Source organism: Humulus lupulus, chromosome 2 (genome assembly GCF_963169125.1).
Source record: "Humulus lupulus chromosome 2, drHumLupu1.1, whole genome shotgun sequence".
Lineage (NCBI taxonomy): Eukaryota > Viridiplantae > Streptophyta > Magnoliopsida > Rosales > Cannabaceae > Humulus > Humulus lupulus.
Genome location: NC_084794.1, coordinates 146,812,395 through 146,832,185, shown reverse-complemented (window position 1 = coordinate 146,832,185; position 19,791 = coordinate 146,812,395). Strand labels below are relative to the sequence as shown.

General features: G+C 37.3%; 1 pseudogene; it reads right to left on the bottom strand.

Annotated features, from left to right (window-relative positions):
* Positions 1-274: 274 nt before the first annotated feature.
* LOC133814826 (serine/threonine-protein kinase BSK5-like) lies at positions 275-5,357 on the bottom strand (annotated as a pseudogene).
* Between the last annotated feature and the right edge of the window lie 14,434 nt (positions 5,358-19,791).

Genomic DNA, 19,791 nt, shown 5'->3' with positions numbered 1-19,791 from the left:
TATTTAGAAAACACAGGAGAACCATACCTTCAAAAAATCTAGATAAGCGAATTCATAAACCAGCAAGTCCACAAATATACCAAACCATAAGATTTTTAAAACAAGTACTGCTATAAATTTCAGCAATAAAATCTCACCTTATTACTCGAGTTTCACTTTTTTATTTTCTTGAAGGACTGCTATGTCAGAACCAGATCAAGACATGAGAAATCAAGAAGAATAGTATAAAAAACTAGAGCAGGAATTATATAAAATAAATAAACTCTAATTTAGATTAAAATGGCATTATTAATGTATCAATGATAGTTCCTACAATAGCTTTCAGCTTCTGTATAGAACAGAAAAGAAAATTGTAAATAGCAAGAGTATATAAATAGGTTGACACCTTATTCAAACAAAAGAAAAACACGGATAAAATACATATTTGTTATTCAAAACCAAATAATAAAACAAACCATGACTAATTTAACATATGAAAGATCTGTCTAACACTTTGATTTCACCATATATGGAATCATAAGAGAGCATTACTTTACTTAGGCACTCTTCATCATAAGTTTTTTACATCTTTTAATTACGAACTTTAAAATTTATCATCTAACATTAAAAATACCAAAAATAATTAAGATATCATTATATTCTAACAAATACTTAATTCCAGCACCTGTTATCCATGTCAAAAATAGAACTAAATATTAAGGAAATGCACCTAAAGAGAGCAAAAAATCAAAGATATATAAAATCTTGAAAAATAAATAAATAAACTATACCTTCAACAAACATGTGTTGTAAATCAAACCACCTCGGCAGTATATCCAGAACTTCAACTATTTCCTTGCCAATCGATGGGAGAGCCTGTAATAAAGTCCAAAATATACTGTAAAAAATGTGCACTAATATACAAAAAATGTGCAAACATATTTTATCCTAATCTTCCAACACTAATTAACTATAACCACCAACAGAAACTAGAGTTGGATACAAGAGCAGAATTTCAACTTCATATCAAAACACATGAATTATGGATTTGTCCTATTATTAATAAAGAAATCTCCATATTTATATATCCAAATGTGCACATCTTAAGCACATAATATTAGTAAAAATCAAAATTGAAAACTCATTCAAGAAAAAGCACTAAAACCTAAAAGCCAAGTCAGATTGAATTTTTCAATATAAATACTTAAGAATTGGAATTGATAAAAATCTATTTCAAGTGATGCACATACCTCAAGACCCCATGAACATTTTGGATCTTTCAATACTCCTTGAACCTTATCAAAACAATTAATTAGTTTTTCAAAATTGATAAATCAAATCAATAAAATTACTCGTACCTAAATCAATGGGGGATTACTTAGCAAAAAGAGATTGAGGCATAGAGAATGTATCTAAATCAATGGAGAAAAAAAATAGAAAACAGTAGAAAGAGAAGGAAATGAAAAAACAGAGGAAAGGTAAAATGGAGCTTTGAAAGAAAATCTGAATAAATCAAGAAAACAAAACAAAAAGTTAAAGAAAACCCAAAGAAACAAGAAAATAATAACCTTGGCAACAAGAAAATGAAGAAATACTCAAAGAAACAAAGAAGAGAAATATATAATTTGAGCTGACCTGGTACAAAACCACCATCAAGAATCATGAAAGCATCTTTCCTTACTAATTTCCCATATCAGATTATCAAATCAAAAAACATTATTGTATACACAAATACAATAATGTTTTCCATTATTGTAAATGCATTATTCGCCTAGTTTTCCATTATGTACTAGTGCATTCCATTCATCAACAACAACCATATACTTCACACTAGTTAAAACAGAACATTTCACAAATGACAAATATGGAATAGAATATAGAAATAAGTTGAGACAACTGCAGTTATATAAATATATATAGAGAGAGAGAAAGAGACCTTTTCTGAACTATGAGGCCTTGAAAGTGAGTATCAAAATCTGAAATTCCAGAGCTTAACTGGTCAGAATCCATTGATGCTTCTGCTGCTTCAGCAATGCCCAAAAGCTTTAAACACTCATTCCAACACTCAGCACCCCTCCATAGAAGCTTAGCTCCCTCCATAGAAGCTTAGCTGCAAGACCATAATACCCAACATCATTAACATCTTACATGAACACCCTATTACATTAACTGTGAATTGTCTAAGAATTTGGCCAACTAGAACTAAATAAGTTAATCACAAATTTAAATGTTGTATTTATCTTTCCTAAAACTTCATAGAAAAAAAATAAAAATACTATTCAATGCAAAAATATAAACCTAAACTTCAGTTTTTCCTTAAAACTACTGTATTTGAGACTTAAAACCCATTATCATCTCTATCAAGCCATAAATCCAGATAAACAGAAGAAAAAAACCAAAACTGTATTATTTTTCTTCAAACTCAATCTCAAACTAAATCAAAACATTTACCAAACCCATAAAATCCATTTGTTGCAGTATAACCTCATTGAAGTCAAAATAATATACCTTGTTGATGATAAGGCCGGTCAAAGAAATATCGTGAGAGCTCCTTGTTGGATCTTTTTCCAAACCATTTTCCTCAAAGTGTTCTCTGTAAACACAAAGAAACAATTATGCAAGTCTTCTAATTTGATCACTTATGTTAGAAGCTTATCAAGTCTGTCTAATTATAGGAGTAATTCATTAGAAAACAATCAAACATCACTTTAACATCACTTCAACAAAAGCAGCAAAGCCTGCTTTACTGGCAGGGAAAACACTGTCTTTAATGTGAAACCAATAGTACCAACTATTGGTTTAGTAGTATCAGTGCACACAGAAACATAAAATACCAGGTCCAAGCCTTTCATATGGGCATAAATGAAAGTTACAATGCATCCTAGCTTTTTCCCATTTCACTCTAAATTTGTCATCTTTTCCCAACTTTTGAACCAAAAGCACATGTACTACAAACAAAAAAGTTATTTTAGGGCAAAAAGCTTAAGTTTGTATATCTTTTAAACTTCTTGATTTCCCCTAATCCCAGAATCAGTTTTAAACTTTTAGATGTCACTATTAGCTCAAAATCTCCATTCTTAAGGAAAAAGGGAAAAGATACAGACACAACCAACAATAAGAAAAACGTAAATTACATTAAGAAAAACAATAACTCTGTATAAAACTACTAATTTGGATCGAAAAACTACTATTCTATTTCAAACCCAACGAAATAATGAAGTAGAAACTAATAATTTGAATCCTAAAAGAATAAGCTTTTTCGAAGGGGGCAGGTGACTAAGCATGAATCCATCAGCATAGAAATATTTTTACCATGTATTAAGTCAAGTGCCTGTTGGGAAAGGAAATTAAGAAATTAGATATATCTCATTAGCTTAAAATTATTTTGATAATATGACCATAATTCGCATCATAATCAGAATCCAAGTAGGAAACATTTTTTTTTCTTCAGAAATTTGTCTCACTACATTCTTTGTAAAAGACATAATAGCAGCAACTATAAGCGAACTTAAACATTATGAACTACTATCGTTGGTTAAAAGTTTCACTTGAAAGTCAATGTGTAACCATCCCCCTTAAATATAGCTTTGTAAAGAAAAGAAAGCTTACATGGCTGGGTGGAATGTGTTTTCCACTTAGCAAATCAAGTAGCAGGGTTCCAAAGCTGTAAACCACACTTTCTGATGTCACTCTTCCTGGCAGGGGAAAATGAATAACTAATTATTGCTCCATTTGAATAAATTTGTGCAATATGTTGAAAGATTCTGTAAAAAATTTATATATGTGGTGGGAAAGGCATCGTTCTGGTTGTCCAAATTATACAAAATCAATTATGAGCTACTTAGAAATTCGCAAAAGTAAACATAAGTTATATTATAAGAATGAAGATTCCACTCTCTGTGACCATGATTAGTACCTGTCCTCAAGTATTCCGGAGGGGTGAAAGCCAGGTTGGTACTATAGCTCTTGCCATCTCTACTATTCTTCATAAGACCAAAGTAGGAGAGTCTTGGATTACCATCCTGTCAAGTTCAGGGTTTTAGAAAATAGGAATAGCTTACCAGAGACACCCTAGCCACAAAAAAATTCAGAAACAGAGAAAGCGTGAAAAGGAAGAGTACCTAATCAAACAAGACTCTATAAGCATTAAGATCATGATATAGTGCTCACCTTTTGCTGCTGCAATATTCTAAGGCCTGTGCCAGATACAAAGCCACCCAGACTCTCATTGCCCATTTCATAGGTTGGGTATCCCCTACAATTCAAAATAGATAACCTTTAAAATCAATTATATGCCTATGGTGCATAAATGAATCCTTTAAATAAAGAAGAAAAAAAGACTCAATTCATTTCCCTTTTATAGATCCTAAAGTATGTATTATATTGAGATAATTCATAAGGGGGCGGGCATAATTTGATTAGAGCAAAAAGTGCACCAGAAATAAAGAACTCTCTCCAATTATAAAACCAATCGATGATCTTCATTCATATATTGTTAAATTTGATATGTTTTCCCATCGACAAATACCTTGTAACCATCAAATTTGAATGCAAGATCAACTCGAAGAGGGAGAGAAAAAAGAAAAACAGACAAAAGGAGGAGACACCTTACAATGAAAAAGATGCTTAGAGAGAGTCTCATTAGGCCTGAACTCAGCAACAAGGAGTCTCTCATCGCCTTCACAGCAACACCCAATCAAATTTGCCAAGCGCTCACTGTGCAGCTGTCCCACCGTCTTGGCTTCCTCCTGAAAACCCAAAACAAGCACAATGGATCAACAAAACCAGCCAAACAATATCATCAAAACACGCACATTCTTTCTCCATAAGAGTCAGAGTAAATAGAGCACAAAACATAAATTGGCCAGCATCGGGCCAAGCCGACCTATTGAAACGCTTCACAGCAATATAAAATTCATCGTCAACCTTGCCTTTGTAAACAACATTGGGAGCCTTTTCTCCGTGCTCCGATACATAACTCTCTCAGTCACAAAACCGGCTCCTCTTCTTCGAATAACTTCAACAAGTCGCGAATCCTCCCAGCCTCTTCATAGTCCTATAACTTCCAAAACATATAAATACATAACTCTCTGATTGGCATCCGATAAAATCCTAATAGAAAGAGTGGAGAATACCCCGAACCCTGACCTTAGATTTTGCTGCCACTTCCATTTGGTGCTTCAACAGAGCATAAGTTTGGCTCTGAGAAAGAAACGAGCTAGACTCGTTACTCGAACTCGAGCTCGAACTCCGACTTCTTCCTCTGCCATTGGAATCCCTATTCGAAGAACTCACCGTAATCCTACAACCCCTCCAATTCGAATCTCCACCTCCATAAACAAACCTTCTCGTCCCAAAATCCAATTCTGAGACGCCATATCTACCTCGACCCGACGGCATACACCTCGTCACCATCACCTTACCATTAAAATCAGCGATGAATGACGTTTGGGCTCAACTATTCGGACAGAACAAGATGAAGGGGAATGGGTTGGAAGCTCAAAGATGAAGGGTCTCAGCCTAAGGGAGAGAGGGAAGAGATTGAGAGAGATTAGGGATTCAGAGAATAGAGAACAAGAGAACAAGAGAACAAGAGAATAGGGAGAGAGATTAGAGATTAGGGATTCAGACTGAGAGAAAGAGAGAATAGAGAAAACCCTTCTTCATTTTTTATTTTGCTTTTTTATTTGTGAAGTAAAATTTCATTTGGCGCCTGTTACTTTTCATTTGGCGCCGATAATGTGTCCGTGTATTTTTTTTGGCATGTATTAATAGCACTTCTAAAGTTATGTAATATTTTGCCGTAATATTTGGTAAAAAATGTTGTAGTGCGACCTCCTCCTTCAGGGCTTGAGATCGGTTGTCAAGGAGTCTCCTCTTTTGTTGCACTGGTGGGTAGTTCTTGTCCACATTGAGGACATGGCTTATCACGGATGGAGAGATTCCAACCATGTCCTTATGTGACCAGGCAAAGACGTCCTAGTCCTTCTTCTAAAATTCTACCAACCGTACCTTAATTTCCACCTTTAGCTCCTTCCCGACTTTCATTACTTTAGTCGGCTCCTCTTCTTCTAGTAGGACTTCAACCAGATTTTCGATTGGCCCTACCCGCATGACATCATCCCCAAAGCGAGGCTCGATGTCCTTTCCCTCACTTTGGGAAACTTGCTATAATAACAAATATTCATCAAAAGGAGCCCTCAACTCCAGTACAGTGTTTCTTTCAACGTCAACTTCCATGTTGACAACCTCATCAGTTCTTTCCTTCTCTTTGCAGATGTTGTTAATGCATGGTCCTTTCTTTGCCTTTACCACTGATGCATTATAGCATTCTCATGCCTCCCTTTGGTTACCCTGTACTCATCCTTGCCCTACGGTTGTAGGGAACTTCAAAGATAGATGCCAGATAGATACTGATGCGTGTAACACCATTAAGAGGGGTCTCATGTGCACTACACTGTAAGTTGATGAACAATCTACCATTAGGAACTCTGCCATCACAATCTCGTGCCTGGGGGCACCCCCCATCGTGACCGGTAGTCTGATAGTACCTGCTGGTGCTAGGAATTCGCCCGTGAACCCATATATCACTTGGGAACACGACGTCAGGTCCTTGACCCTGAGCTTCATCTTCTCAAGGGATGATTTGTAGATGATATCTACTGAGCTTCCCGTATCCACCAAGCATCTCTTCACTAAAGCATTGTCGATTTGAATGGTAAGGACCAAAGGGTCATTGTGGGGGTACCTCACGTGCCTAGCATCATCCTCTGTAAAAGTGAGAGTTTCACTTTCATACTTCATATTTTTTAGAGATCGCTCCTCGACTGCCATGCACTGGGAAGACTCTCCTACCTCATGTCTTAGGGTCCTTGCATATCGCTCAAGATTATTGTTATTGTTGCCTGCTATGTGGGCCCCCCATATATGGTATCCAATGTCAAGTCCATGACCGCTCGCTCTTGTGGTGGACTCCTCTGCCTTCAAAACTCTGGATTCCTACTCGAGGTTTTGGTCTTGACTTGGTACCTCAAGAGTTTTCCTAATCGGAGGAGAAACTCTATCTCATCCTTCAATTATTTTCACTCCTTTGTGTCGTGCCCATAATCATTATGGAAACGACAAAACTTATTCTTGTCCCTCTTTCCTTCTGAGCGCAAGGGTGGTGGCTTTCGGTATGGTACCTCTTGATATGTTGCCAAGTAAATCTCAGCCCTTGATGTATAATTGGTGAACCTGGGTTGGTAGGGTTGATGCTTAGGCTGTTTGTTGGCTGGTTTTGACTTAGCTTTCTTTTCTCCACCCTGCTTGGCCTCTGAGGTATTCCTCTTCTTACCGTTGCCCCCATTGCCGCCCTGAAGGTTTGCATCGTTCTTATCTTCCTTGACAATGGTCAGATGGTTTATGCCTTTTCCTTCCTTCATGATAGCGTCATCTAGCTTCATGTATTTTTCTGCTCAGTCCAAGAACTCCTGCAAGGTGTTGATGGGGTTCCTGTGTATGCTATCCAACAAGGGACTACAATAAATTATTCCTGCCGAGATGGCAACAAACTTCCCTTCATCTCCTACTATGGACACTTGGTTTTCCTCTCTCATGAATGTTTTTATGTAGTCTTTCAGGGATTCATCCTTCCCTTGCTTGATGTTAGTTAGCTGATTGGCATAAACTAGTTGAATCCGTCTGGCACCGAAGACCTTGCAAAATTCATTCCTGAACTGCTCCTAGTAAGTGATGGATCCAGATTTGAATTTCCAATACCATTCTTGAGCTGAGTCAAAGAGAGTGGTAGGGAATACTCTGCACCTATAATCATGCTCAACACCAAGTAACTCCATTTGATCCTCGAACTTTCCTATGTGTCATACTAGGTCCTCCTTCCCAGTGTATGTTGGGATTTTTGAGGTCTTGTATTTTGGTGGTGGTTGAGTAGCTTGGATATTAGCACTGAAAGGACTCCCACTTCTATGAGCCAGCTCAATATCTTAAGGTTTCTTTGTTAGACCCTGAACAACCATGACGAGTGCATCTATTTGAGCCTGCACTGCTGGTGGGATCGCTACTCCAGGTGGGGTAGACATCCCTGGTACCCCCTCTTGAGCGTTGGTCCTCCTATTGATGACCTCCCTCAGATCCTGAGGTTATGATCTTTTCTGAGTCTATCGAACACGATATTGGTGTTGTTCATCGGTTCCTTTCCCTTGCTAGACTGAGGGTGTAGGGGTGGTAGGTCTGCCTTGCCCTTGTCGATGCAACCCTACCCCCAAGCCTCTCCTCCTACATGACTCTGAAACTTTGAGCAGCCATTTCAATTCCTATTGTGCCTCTCAGATGTTTGACCCTCATCTCCTGTGTTGTTCCGTCTGTCCCCCTTAGAGGGGGCCTTCGGGTTGATAACATTCCTGCTCCGAGATGAAGTGTTATTCTTTTTAGTCATGGAGGATGCTATCTTGGACTGTGCCTCTTCATTTTATCTCTAGGAAAGTGTCTCTGAGAGCGTCCTTGGGGTTCGACTCATCCCATAGGACTCCTTGTTACTGCTGTCTCGCATCCCTACTGCTTTGGCATCAGCCTCCCTCACCGCCTGAGCAGTAGCTTTAGCGTTAGCTCGTGCTAATTAAGTAGTCACCTCTAGGGAAACAGCAGCCTCCTGGTGCCTCCAGTCAGCTTCCTGCTCCCTCTAGATCATCTTCTTAACCCGCTCATCTAAACTCGTCGTTGTTGTTCCATAGTCACCCTCTGGAGGGCTATTTATGCAGCAAAGGCCTCCCGCCTCGCCAGAAACTGGGCCATCTCCTCCTGGCGAGTATCCAGTGGATCTTCTGCATCAAGTTGGTCTCCAACCTCCATCGAAGGTTCGTTAACGGGATCGATGGGATCTGAGTGTTCGAATCCCTGTGAGTCATCTTCTTCGTTTGACTGGATTTTGGAGGCATCGTATAACTGATCAAAGTGTGTTTCTTGATTTCGTATTCTCAATGCAAGCACCAAAATCTTCACCTGTGAAATCAGCCAATGGTCGTATGTACAACATACGACAATTTTTGAACGAAATAAATATAATATACGAGAGAGTACAAATATCTTGAACAAACACATTGAAATTTTATTATGGTTCAGCCCTGTACTGATAAACAGTAATAACCTAGTCCACTTAGTATGTAGTATTGAATTACTCGATATACAAATACACTGATGACCATAAGAATTCACTCATTGCTAATTTCCCTAGACTTTCTCCCAAAAGATTCGTTAGATCATCCTTTTCAATGAAGCCCTGGGTCCTTTATTTATAGTACCCAGAGGTTGTTACATGATCAGTCATACTGAGATCGTGGTTTGGTACACGATTATTAGGTAGTGGAGATACGTGTCCACCCCCCCATGATTATGAGATCATGGGTTCTCTCATTGTTTCTCTGGATCGTGGTAGACAATGCACGATTGAAACCTCTGGGAAAATGCTAAGGCTAGATTGGTCTATGAGCTCGACGACCCTTTAGAGCTTGGGTGCTAGGCCCATTTGTCCTTTGGGTGCTAGGCCTGTGATCTTCTTGGTGCTAGGCCTGTTGATCTTCTGGGTGCTAGGCGCTGAACGAACGTGAGTTTTATCCATTTTCGGGAGTGTAGGCCGACCACCCTATGGAGGATAGGGTGGGCCGACCACCCTATGGAGGATAGGGTGGGCCGACCACTCATAGGGGTTGGGGTCAGGGTGACCACCCCTTGGGGTTAGGTCCAGGCCGACCACCCCTAGGGTGGTTTTGGCCTAGTCGACTTCTCTATAGGTCATGGACCTATCTTTTTTGCTCATCGGTCTTTTTTTCAATACTTCGTCATTTTTCCCTGATTTGTGATGCCACGTGCCGCTTTCTCATTTGCTACACCATCCCTGGATTTTTGAGGGATAACACAATTAGACAAAGAAAGTTGTAAATCAATGTCTGGGTCAGTGTTCACTCTCTGTGGAGGAGCTATGGTTTGGAGGAGTATTAAAAAATCTGGTATAGTATATTCAACATTGGAAGCTGAATACATAGCCAATTGTGAAGTAGCTAAGAAGGTGGTTTGGTTGAGAAAGTTCTACACTAATCTGGAAGTGGTTCCAGATATATATGAGCCATTAATACTATACTGTAATAACATTGGAGCATTAGCTAACTCCTAGGAACCAAGAAGCCACAAGATAGGAAGACATGTAGAAAGGAAATACCATCTGGTTAGAAAAATGGTACACCACAGTGATGTGACTATAATAAAGATGGCGTCAGAACAGAACCTTGCTAACCCGTTTACCAAGACACTTCCTGCAAAGTTGTTTATGGGTCTTGTATGCAACATGGTATTAAGGTGTTGGGAATTATGCTCTTAAAGCAATTGTAGGTGAAAATAGTTTTAATGAAATAAATGAATGAATAGAATTATTTCATATATGTAGTTTATGTACTATATTATTTTTAATAATCCTAAATAAATATCATAAAATTTCCAAGTTCATTTATGTGGTTTAAATCTTATATTGGTATAAGAGGATTGAGATTGAGATTATGAATTTAAATATTTCGCAAAAATATTGGAATCTTTAGATTAATTATACTAGTACGGTCCACTAGTATTATGAATACATGTGACCTAGATTCGGGTTACTAGTGTAGTAGGACACTTTAGTGGAGGTACTTTGCATGTTGAGAGTATGTAGAACTGGACTAGATGAGATTTAATAATACTTGTTTAAATACCATTTCGTAGTATTATAAAATACATCAACTGATGATCATATACAAACTGATCTAAATCTTGAAGTTACTATGATCTCATATATATGTCATTTGATCCTTTGATTAATGCGTTACAGGTTGACAGAATGATCAGGCTAAGAACTATTATTTTGGGGACTCAATGATGTATATGGCTCGGGACATAGCTTAACAGATATGGAATCTATACCGTCTTATAGATTTAATGATGGTTCCCTATTGGATTGGCTTTTGTAATTGAAAAGGTTATTGATGTCAAATTCATAATCAGATTATGAATTAACCATCACTAGTAAAGTCAATAGTACACTAGGAATCAAGATACAATTACAAGGGTAAAACGATAATTTTATTTCCACTTAAATATGAATCATCAATAGAGGATTGATTTGTATGTAATGATTATATAAGTGGACACTTTATCGTTACAATAAAGTACTCAGTAAATATATGTCTTTAATTCTTAAGAGTGCAGTCTCATATTTATAGAGGAATAATCACGAGTTTAATAAATATGATTATTGAATCAAATAGTTTTGGTTAATAATATTTTATTTATTGGAGCTTGGAATTATTGGTCCATAGGTCCCCGAGGTAGTTCTATCAACAAAAATCAAAGTAAGAGTTGATACAAGGGTCAAACTGTGAATGAGCTATTTGAGAGAATATTTATTCTTCGAAATATGTTGACCCTCGATTTGGCCAACGACACTGACTCAAATGTACGACAAAGTATAAAGCAATAATGAGAAAAATGATCTAACGGAAAGGAAGAAAACACCAATGAATTATAGTGGTTCGGCCCCAAAGAATGGTAATGACCTATGTCCACTTAGTGATATTGTTATTATTGAATCTCAAAGTCATGATCAAAGAACTAGAGTTCTTGAGTTTCACAAACCTTAAAATGTACTACAATAAGACGATGTACCATTCACTATAGCTCTTTTTTCTCTCAATATTTAGCAAAAAGATTCAGGAAATGAAAAATTCAAAAGTCCCTTCCATGAGCTATTTCATGCATATTTATAGGCTCAAGGAGGGTTACACATGGCAACGTGCCCTATCTTTCCATAATAATCGCGTATCAAGATAATAATGAAGAAATATTCAATGCAGTTATTATAGGATTACAGCTTAAGAAGGAAATAAATTAGGTTATAAGACCAGCCTGGTCGTATCGAAAATTAACCCTAACGATGCGGTGTGCTTTTGGTCGATAGTCGAGCAGTACTTTCGCCACGTGTCAACCATGTGTGAGAAATTCTTGCCACATCATCAGAAACCGTTTTTGGGGTAAACATTTGCCCCCTGAGTTTATTTATTGTGACCAGCAATAAGTAAACTTAGGAAACCGACTCTTTGAATACCCCACAAAATCTGTCAGTTTCCCAAGAATGTGTCCGACGGCCATTTCACTTCCCCATGCTTAGAAAAAGTAACTCATGATTACCTGTTTTAATGTGTCGTAGCCACTATATATAATACCCCAAATCCATTTTCTTACGTTTTACTTCTCATTCGCCATTTTCTCGTCAAGAAATCCTAAGAACCTCGACTTTCAGAGCCCAGAAAACTTGAAGAGCTTCCATCACTATTCTAAGGATCCTCCACTCAGACGCTCAAAGTTGTTTTGTTTCAGACCCCTCTTTTCATCCAAGTAAGTTTTACGAACCCCTTGGATGTTTAAGATGCCATGCAAAACTGTTTTTTGTGTATTCAAACCTATGTTCCTGACTGTTCTTGGCTGAAACTATTTTGGGTAGTGGGCATATTGATCGATGCTTGATAGGACAACGAAATTGCATTTCGTAGGAGTTAGGAGCCAGTTTGGTAGTCCAGATTGTAGATTTAGGGCGTAAAATCGAAGCAAAATTATGATTTTTAAGCTAGTTGAAAAACTGGGTTTTTCCTGCCCCTTCAGAGTCGAAAAAGCTTTTTCGTGAAAAACTTTTTACTTCCGCTTTTCAATCTGTTTTTCAAACTGCTCGTATAGAACTTAGTGTTTTTGTTAGAATGCTGCTGGCCGTATAAAAACTTAATTTTTATACGCGAGAAACGTTATTCTAAATCTCAACACAAGCTTTTAAGCTTTACGTCTTACCTCCCCCTTTCTCTGTTCGCAGCTTTCATGCAAGATTCGTGGGGAGGTGAAAGACCCATCGACAATGACTTACTAGCTCAACTGCTTGAGGACGAGGAGCAACCGTCGTTGCTAATACTTGAAGTTCCCTTTTCTTGCGCCACTTCAAACACTCCATCGACCCTCGTCCAAAATATAGGTCGAGCAAAAACTACAGCCCAGAAAAAGAAAACTCCCAAACCTTTAAATCAGCTTGCTCCTCGGGCTAAAATTCCCTTGACCAGTGGTCGAGAAGAAAATGTTCCTGACCCAAACATCCAAACTCATGCTCAACCCCGAAATGTTGTTCAACCGGATGTTGAATGGTATGTTGTACCTGAAAGCCGGGTAATGATCAGGATGATCGCCAAATATATCAGAAAATATGGACTCCCTGGGGTGACACTAGTTCGACCCACTCAAGACCAACGGGCGAACTTGTCTGGAGGCGCTTTCATCGCTTGGTTGAGGTACCATATTGAGGGAGGGGCAACCTTGCCTCTTCATCCTTTTTTCCAAGGGGTGGCCAACTACTTCGAGGTTGCCCCTTTCCAAATAACTCCCAATGGATATAGAAGTCTTGCTGCACTCTATATCCTTTATAGCCACAAAAAATGGCCTGTGCCATCACCACATGAGGTTAATTATCTATTCAACCTCATGTCTAACCCCAACCAAGAAAGCATGGGGTTTTTTTTCACTTTTGTCATCAGGAAACAGGGCGCACTTTCTTGTCCGACACCACTCACATATCGAACGTGGGGAGATACTATCAGGAGTATTTCCTTACGAGTGACATGGTCGCAAAAAACCTGGCCATCACTCAAGGAAGTATGTCTTTGTACCACTGGTCGTTAATCTTTCTTTAATTTTTTCTCTACACTTTCAAAGACTTTTAGTGCCTTTCAGGCCCATGGTTGTGACCAGACCCTACTCCAGACATGGAGTTAAGATCAGCCCTCTTGGCTAGTATGTCTGACGTGGAGTAAAGGGTCAAGCATCAGGTCACGGAGGCTAACCTTAGGCTGGTCAGCCTTTTGGCCCCTCATCAGGATATGAGGGAGTCAACAATGAGGAGTGCTACTGGCGGAGAGGTTCTCGAGTAGCACCCAGACGTGGAACAAACCCCTCTGAGGAGGACCACTGGAGTAACAATCACGGAACCTTCCAGCACCCCGCGGGCTGCTTCTCCCCCCGCCCCAAAGGGAAAAGGGAAAAAGAAGGCCACCGAACCTCTCGAGCCCCTCAACGAATCTTCGGATGAGAACGGTACTGATCTCTCGCTCTTAGAAAGCTTGCCAATTCCCTGTCACTTATTTGACAGGGACGGTAATTTTAAGTACGCTCCAAATTTAGATTCAGCCTTCTTCATGCCAGAGAGTGAGTGTAAGACTAGTAGAGTATATAATGTAGTAATCAGTAATGATAGCTCAGGTATTTCACTTACAATTTTCTTTATTTCTTTTCTTGACATAACATACTTAATTATTTATACTATCTCACTGTTCAAGTATTTGCTTCTTTTTTAGACATGGACTCTGAGTACGTGTTCGACATATACAGTGCCCCTGAGGCTTCCGAAGCTCCCTCGAGCAAAAAGAAAACGAGCAAGAGGCATCCCGGGGAAAGTAGTAAAATGCCTCAGGCCAAGAAATCCCGCACTGCAGGCCTCTCGGAAGACGGACCCTCAGCCAATGCAACACCACCTCCTTTTCCTCTCGAGCAGCAGACTTCCCCTGCTCCTACCGGGTCGACACCGTCTCCACCAGCCCCAACCGATCAGACTCAGCAGGCTGGTCCTGCTTCCACTGGGGGCAATATAACAAGTTGTATCTTAAGATCGGTCAAAGACAAGGTCACAAAAATTGTGAAGCACGATCGTTGCCGAGAGACGATGGCTTCGACTAAGATAAGGGACGTCGACCAGATCCTAACCCACGCACTGAATGAGTTTTCCAGTGTAAGTTATCTTTTTCTGTGGAGACAGCCTCCTTTATACTCTATAGTCAGTCTAATCCTTGCTCTGATCACAGGCAATTCTAACCCTTTCTGCCGGTCGGCTCCGCTCAGGTGCCATCACCGAGCAGTCCAAGACTTTGGAGCAACGACACATTGAAGAGCTCAAAGCTACCGAAGCGAAATACGCTGAGCATCTTGAGGCGGCGCTCAAGGAAAAGAATAATTTGGATGCAGAGCTAAGGTAGAAGTAAAATTCTTTGGATAAGGTCGTCGAGCAAAGAGACCAATTCAAGGATTCTAACCGCATTAACTACTGTGAGGATAAAAATCTCGAGTAGGTGTTGGCTGCGAGTAGACAAGAGACTATAACCTTGGAGGGACGTATCGAGAAACTTGAACAGGCCAACGCCAGCAATTTGGAAAGGAACAAGAATGCCACGAGTAAGTAATTTTATGACTTTTGGAAACACAACCAAGGGGCTGACTTCAGCTACCTTCTCGATCGTGCAAGGCATGCCGAGATAGCCCGCTGCGTTGCTCGATTGGCAAAAGAGGAGAGGGCAAGGGTACCTGCCTCACCCGAAATCTCCTTGGCGACTGGTTTGGATGAGGCGGACAATGAAGCTACAGATGCCGTCGACCAGGACACCCCTCAAGATCCTCCAGCCTCTTAGTCTTTTAACTTTCTATCTTTTAATCACTACAACAAATTTGATATACAATGACTCCCTACAATATCTTACACCAATGGTGTATGACATTAAAACTTATCAGGGGTTTTAAATGTCTAATGGTGTAAGACATTTAAAGTTTATATTAATGGCTACAATTGGAAGACATTAAAAATGGTGGAAGACGTTGGAAATAGGGCGGGGAAGTGTTCATGGGTACATCCAACGTCTCCCATTGGGAGACGTGGGACACGTGGCACGTCTCCCAGTGGGAGACGTTGGATGTCTCCACTTATAAAACACCACATATTAGCCTTCTTCCTCATACAACTCGAGAGCAAACCAGAGAGGAGAGAAACCGAATTGGGCGAATTGGGGCTGCGCTTTTAGGGTTCTAAGGTAAGTTTTTTTTTTAATTTTCTGGATTTTTAGTTAATTATTTTGCAAATAAATCATAGGTTTTGCATTAGGATGAGTAATATACATGATTTTGTGTTAGTTTTACATTTTTATGCATTTTTTCATATACATTGTAGGATTTTGTGGTTTTTTCATGGAAGTTTTTTAGGGATTTATGATTTTTTAGTTTTCTTTTAATTTAACCTATCACATTGTATAGATTTCATTAGAGTATATATGTTCATGATTTTTTTAAATTTTTATCATTTTTTATTTCGAAATTTAGATATATATTTGTATATTTGAATTTTTTTTTTTAAATTGTAACTATTTTGTTATATATATATAGTTATGTTAAAATAAATTTATTAAATAATTTATAAAATATAAATATATGAAAATTTTTATGTTTTTGTTGATTATTAAGTTTTTAGGTTATGAAATTTTATATTGATTTTTTGTTGAGCTTATAATTAGTGGCACATTGGGATTTTTTTAATTTGTTTACCAATATCATTTACTATTATTAGATATTTAGTGATATTTGTTTAGTAATGTTTAACATATTAATTAATTTAATTTCATAGGTTGTGATTTTTGTGGTGAGATTTTAGAGAGTATTTTGCATCAAAATTCCTATATCAATCACACATTTGAGGTAATTAAGTTTCTAAAATTACAATAATACGTTATATATTGCTAGATATTTAGTGATGTTTTATTTATTAATTTAATTTTATTGGTTTGTGGATTTAATAGCGAATTTGATTACTAAGTGAAGTAATTTTGCTAGCTTTTGGATTATTGACTGCAAGAGGTACATATATATTCTCTTACTTCTACTTTTAATATTATTAAACAAATGTTAGAGGAGTTTGAATATCTTAAATATTCATCCATAGTGAAGTAGGTTCTGAGATTAAAATTGTGTGCTGCGATGATAACGGAAGGTTGAGAACTTGTGTGTTTTAGTGAAGTAGGTTCTGAGAAATTTGGTTGTGTGCTGCGGAGCTATAAGGAAGAAACTTATTGTATGTTGTTTGAATTGTTTGTTTTTCTATTCACATGTAGATGGTTAGGTTACTATTATAGGGGAAATGCTGCCCGATTTTATCTAGGATAATAAATAATTAGTTTAATATAGACATCCTATAAGGAAGAAACTTATTTTAAGTTGTTTGAATTGTTTGTTTTGTTATACACATGCTGATGGTTAGGTCACTATTATAGGGGAAATGCTTCCCGATTTTATCTAGAATAATAAAAAATTAGTTCATCCATTTCATCAAAATAACAATGATATTTATTTGGAAAAAGGTTTTCACTATTGACAATCATAAATGCAAAAATAAATGAAATAAATAAAGAAACTAATCTTATTCTAAAAATTGGGATATTCTACATCCGATCCTTCATCTAACATATCATCATCATCTATCTCTTCATAGTCATCATTATCTTGAGCCTCCAAATGCCCTCGAGGAAGATTCGCAAAAATTCTATGTTTTTGCTCATTTGTGAATTTGAATTCCATCTTAGAAGTGAACCTAAGTATGAGAAAATAATATCTCATAGCTACCGGAAATTCATCTTCATCATCTATCGCCTCACATATATCTTCCAAAGTTGCAATTACAGTATTATAATCTTTAAAAAGTCTAATTACTAAAACATATTGCTCTGTTACTCTCATCATTATTTGCTTAGTTTCTTGGAGGTGACCTATCTCCCTATGGAATAAGAGTAGTCTCTGAGTAATTCTTTCTAGCACTCCTATGGTGTTTCTTGGTTCTCTAATTATTTTCAAGACCTTAATGGTTAGGATATCCTCATAAGTTAATGCTCCATTCATTCTTAACTAAAAACATAAGGCTAAAATGTTAGCTATACATTAAACATAATAACTATAACATAAACACTTACTTGGCGGTTAGATTTGAAGCTTGAGCGTGTGTATCAAGGAGGACTTCATGCGAATGAATCGTTGCTCTGATACCACCTGTAATGACTCAACTAATTCTAAGACTTTGGACCATTAAAACTACTATACATAGACACTATTTTTGAGAAAACATACATATGAAACATTCACAACTTTATCAAAAATTCTAAAGTAAATGTTAAAATACATAAATGAACGGTATGGGATCCCATTATTTGAAAAAAAAAACATAACTTTAAACTTAACTGAAATTGTTTACAAAGCTAAGTGCGGAAAAATACATAAAAACATAATTTAAAGAGACTAAAAAAAATAATGACGTCCTCGAATCATTCGCGCAGTCCATCGAATCCCTTCTTCCTCAATACACAAACTAAGCTGCCAAGAATCCTTCCGCCGCCATAACTATTTTACTGCATACATAAAAATAAAGGAATGAGCCTAATGCCCAGCAAGAAAAATCTACTATTAACATAAGACATATACATAAACTATATTATACACATATACTATAAACATATGTCATATACTACAATGGCCATTATACTACTTGGGGCTTGTTAACTAAACAAGTCATATGCCCAATAGATTGGTGGGGATTGCTAGCCAAGCAAGTCATATGCCCATAATTTACTAGGGATTGTTAGCTATACAAGTCATATGCCCAAGGTCTATAAACATACTATACATAATGTAAACATAACATAACCACCAAGGAGAAACTTACCAAAAAGAAACCTTAAGTTCAAATAACTTAAATACCTAACCAAGAATTGAAAACAATGAGTTAGGGTCTGAATGAAAACTAAAGAAAACTAAAAAATTAATTGAAATGAACATAAGATTATGAATACCTTTGAATGTACTAGAACCGAACTACACCTCGATATTGAAAAACACACTATTTATGTTACTTCCCAAGTGTTTATCACTCTATAGTAACCCTAGCAGCTTCGAGGCTCTGAAAACAGCTTGAAGAATGAGAGAAATGGCTGGGTACTAGGTTCTATTTATAGAGTTCAAGGAGTGAACTACCACCTTTTAGCTTGAATAAAAATATTGAGTATTAATTGAAAAAATATTTGAATATTCATTCAACAGAGGCTTAAGACTCGGTCAAAACGTTCAGAGGCTGGTGAAGAGGTTAAGGAATGAATTGAGCTCGGTTTCAAAAACGTTTGAAAATATGACCCTAGGGCCGATATATCACCCATCATAGGCGATATATCGCCTGGGCTTATGTCCCGAGTGCTCGTCGCGAAGTTGACGTGTTTTCGTATTCCTCGCGTGGCGATATATCACCCTTATAGCTACGATATATCGGCATACGCTGAAATATTATACACGTAATTGCACTTTTTCTGCTTAATTTGAATTGGATAAACAACTTTGACTAAGTCATAATACGATTTTAAAGCTGCTGGCAAGTCCTAGAGTTTTTAAATATTTCGTTTATAAAACTATTAATAAAAAATACTTAATTCCTTAATAAACATGCACATGACAAGTGTCATGATATTATTAGTTCTATTTAAACCTTATAGTATAATAAATGACATCCTTATAATCAGCTATATTAATCAAACCTTATGCTATATAATTAATATTCTTAAACTATAGGTTAAACTTATAAAATCTATAAGTTTTGCTACGAGTGTTCAACTATGTCCCGACTTGAACCAAAAATCCACAGTAATAAACATACTATAACTACTACTAGCTATTACTACTACTACCACTATTTAACTAGCTAAGTACAATTCTGGGATTCTACACATGCAAACCCTAATGGATGTGTAATTATCAAATTGGACCATTTTAAGCCCAATATTATTAAAAGTGTTTTAATTATAATTTTTGAATTAATTGTGGTGAGTCCAAATTCCAATTGGGCCTCAATAACATCTTGGGTATTAAAACCCAAAGTTTGATTATTTTAAAGTTGTTTAAAATAATTAAAAG